Genomic DNA, 3,822 nt, shown 5'->3' with positions numbered 1-3,822 from the left:
TGGATTCCATCTTCACCCTCAACCTCTCTGGTCCCTAACAAGAGGACAGACTACTTGTCTCTCCCTAAATCTTCCTCCACCCTACCTTTGCCTCAGGCAACTAAACTAAAGGCTAAGGACTAGAGTTGGGGCAGGTATCTGGGCAGGATTTTATCCTAGCATCCAGCCTATTGCCATCAGAAGAAAGATGGTCATCCCGGATCCTGCAGGAAAGAAAGAAATTATAAAGCAGAATTAGGTGGCTTTGAGAGCCTGGGAAACTTTTTAGGCTTAGATACTCCACTTCGGGGATTGTTTTGTAAGTCATTCATGCATTTTTTCAACAAAACCTTCCAGGGACTTCACCATGTGCCAGTTCCTCTGTTAGACTGGGGGGGGGGGGGCGGAGGTGGTTGGAGACACAGAGATGAACTCTCTATCTCGGTGTGGACCCCACTCAACCCCTCTCACTTGTTGTTATCTTCATGGCCCTCTATCTTGAAATTTCAACCCCTACCCTAAATCATTTCTGGAAAGCCTCAGGTTCTGAATGAGGGATAAAAGTCTAACTATGACTACCAACAACCTCACAATGACAACTCTACCATGTACAGCTGAGGAAGCTGAGACTTAGGGTAACTGACCTCTCCCAAGTCACATACTGTTAAGCAGGGACGAGATCCAAGACCAGCACCCTCCAGAAGCCAGTGTGCACCCCCAGACCCTGGCGCAGTCATCAGAACTTTATCACAGCAATCGCTGTGTACCGACCTGCCAAACTCCTGCTACTGGAGGCACTGGGCTCTGAAACCACAAAGGAAGAAAGATTAAGCTTAAGGAGGCATCCTGATAGTACCAGGTCAGCACACTCCCATCATTGAAAGATTGGGCAAAAAGAACCCTTTGTTGAAGCAGGGACTCAGAAAGGTGTGATGATGAACCTTCTGCCTCTAAAGAATGGAATTACTAAGAAGATAGGCTTTCCCGCAAGGGTCAGAGCTTTGGAAGGTTGTCAGGTAATAGAGAGAAAGGAGAGATGGTTTCAGACCAGCAAGGAGGATTTACAAAGAGCATACTGGCACAAGGGACAAACAGACTGGTAGAAGATTGGTCTGGTGTGGCAGGAAAGATGAGAATGGGAGGAGAGAAGCTTAATGAGTGAGAATGGAACCGGGACCGGGTGAGGGGAGGAGACCTCTCCAGAGCAAAGGAGGAGCCGAGGAGGATATGGGCTTGGGGAGGACATGGACTAGAATTGAGGGAGGAGTCTGAGGACACACAGGTAGAAGGAGGCTCAGTGAAGGGTCGGGGTCTCAGAGCAGGTCAGTGGGAAAAACTGGAAGAGGAGTCAAGGAGGCCCCCCATATGATCCAGTTACCACTTGATCTAATGGGCCCGAACACCATCCAGCCAGCGCCGCTCTTCAGACCCTCCCGAGCTGAGATCTCCCAGGCTCGATTCCTCCCAGGCGGACTCTTCTGACTACAGGTCTGCAGGGACACAACAGAAGGGTAGCGAGGTCTCTTCCCGCCCCAGCCTGGGCGGGCCTTTGTCCGAGACGCCCAGGTAGCCCCAGTGAGGTCTCCAAAATCTTGCCCTTTATGTCAATCCACAGGCCCCTCGCCCTCGGCCCCGCCTTCAGCCCCGCCTCCGGAGGGATAGGCCAATCCCCAGCACCGCCGCCCTCCAGGCCCCTCCTTAGTCAGGCCCTTATTGGTCCCCCTCTCCTTAGTCCCTGCAGGCCCCTCCTTAGTCCCCACCCGACTGCATTGCTTGGAGTCCGGCTCCTCAGCTAGCCACCCGGAGCTGCGGCCGGCGGAGGCTGCAGCGACTGCCCGGAGCCTCTAGGGCTGCCTGTCTGCTCACCGGCGGACACGGGCGTCCCGCCCGCTTGTCACACAGGGTCACTTGGCTCTGCAGGTAGAGCGTATCGCTTAGTCGAGAAGCGGAACAGGTTGAAGGCCAGCGTCAGCTCCAGCGAGGCCCCGTTGGCCCGCAGGCCCCACGAGCAGCCTGTTGCTGACTGGGCAGCTGTGGGGAGAGGCAGCGTCACCCACTGCTAGGAGCCCCGGCAAACACTGATTTCCCATTTTTTGCTTGTCCTGTGGGTGTAGATGCTGGGTCTCATAATGAAAATTTGCATGCATTATTTCATTTCATCCTCACATCAGTGCTAGCAGGAAGACAGTTTTGCCCCCGTCCTCTTTCTTCCTTTCTTCCTCCCTCCCTCCCTCTCTCTCCCTTCCTTCCTTCCTTCCTTTCTCTCCCTTCCTTCCCTCTTTCCCTCTTTCCTTCCCTCTCTCTCCCTCCCTCTCTTTTTTCTTTCTTTCTCTTTCCTTCCTTCCTTTTCTTTTCCCTAACACATTTTCTCTCCCTCTGTCTTTTCCTTTCTTCTCCTTCCCCTCTTCTATTATTATTTTGATGGTGTGGTGGTAGTAAATCATGACAAGATGACCTTTAATTTTCTTGTTTGTTTGTTTTTCTAAGACTCTCCCCTTCGATAAAGTTTGCTTCTTGACTGGGCATAGCTTATCAGTGATCACTTATTAGCAGTAACTTCTCCACATTAAAAAAGGAAACTTTAGTTACTGGTGGCAAACTCTGGTAGACATAGAAAATTCTGAGCTAAGAGATTCGGAGGTAGGCTTGAACTGTTCACGTTATTGTCATGGTGACTTTTTTTGAGGTAACAATAACCTAGATGTAACCCTTTCACTGTAACTGGTAGTATTTGGATAGACCTGTGGTGTAGAGTCCATGGGCAGAAAGAAAGTCTTATTATACATAGGCCCTGTTCTAGGTGCTTGGGAGAATTAGAAAACTGAGTGAACAAAACAGACCAAACCTCCTATTCTCTTGTGGGTGAGGGGAGACAGACAATAAATAACTTAATAAAAAAAATAAATGATCTCATGTAATGTAGTATGAAAGGAGGTGATAAGTAGATAGAAGAAAGAAATAGGGATCTAGACTGGATGAGTGCAGGGTAGTTGCAATTTTACATAGCATGGACAGGGTAGGTTTCATTGAAATGGTACCATTTTAGCAAAGACTAAGGAGATGAGAATTTGCCATATGGGTATCAGGGAGTTGAGGGTTCCAGGAAGAGAAAACATCCAATGCAAAAGCCTAAGGGACAGCAAATTATCTTCCCACTGAGTTACCAGCCACACAGACGCTACCTCCTGTGGGCATTAGGGAGTCACCTCTGAACTCTGTCTCTTGTGCTTCCTGAAGCCCATTTAGTCTTTTTTACCCTGTGATCTTTATTCCAGGAATCAAACTCACCATCAATAAGTCCATTCTAGTTTCCCCCCTTGATGGTCTTTTTATTTTTTAAAGATGAGGAAACTGAGGCTCAGAGAAGTTAAGTAGGTTGTCCAAGTTTCTTCAGGTAGCAACCTGGCTGCAGTGCCCTCCCATACCCTTAATCACTAGGTTCTCTTTCCTCCTGACAAAGGAAGAATTGCACGCTAGGACTGTTTTTGAGGTATTTCAGAACCAGGACTCTGGAGCATGAGTAGACCAGCATTATGTCCTTGGTCTAGTCATTAAACTCTGTACCCTCTCTAATCCCCTCATCCTTAAAGTGGGGGAAATAATACTTCACAGTGTTGTTTTCAGGTATAAATGAGGTAATGAATGATTCACTGTGTTCTGCGAAGACTTGTTAATATTAATGAAATACAACCAGAAGACAGGAGACACAGCTCCTTCCCTAGACCATGAGCTGTTGAGGGTAAGGACTTGGCCCAGAACTTAGCAAGATCTCCTACTTCGAGTTGTGAAGTTTCTCTATCTATAAAATGGGAACAAAAATATACCTATCTCGTAGAGTGTGTT

The 3,822-nt window shown here is 48.4% G+C and overlaps 1 long non-coding RNA gene across 1 annotated transcript; it reads right to left on the bottom strand.

The window, feature by feature from the left end:
* On the bottom strand, positions 1-1,473 carry LOC132416437 (uncharacterized). The gene is made up of 3 exons (XR_009517602.1): positions 1,358-1,473; positions 751-783; positions 1-203 (listed from the first exon to the last, which is right to left on the bottom strand). It is a non-coding gene; the product is annotated as an uncharacterized lncRNA (long non-coding RNA).
* Positions 1,474-3,822: the final 2,349 nt, after the last annotated feature.

This window comes from Delphinus delphis, chromosome 1 (genome assembly GCF_949987515.2).
Source record: "Delphinus delphis chromosome 1, mDelDel1.2, whole genome shotgun sequence".
NCBI classification, from domain to species: Eukaryota; Metazoa; Chordata; class Mammalia; order Artiodactyla; family Delphinidae; genus Delphinus; species Delphinus delphis.
The sequence above is the reverse complement of the archived record's forward strand: the minus strand, read 5'-3'. Positions and strand labels throughout refer to the sequence as shown.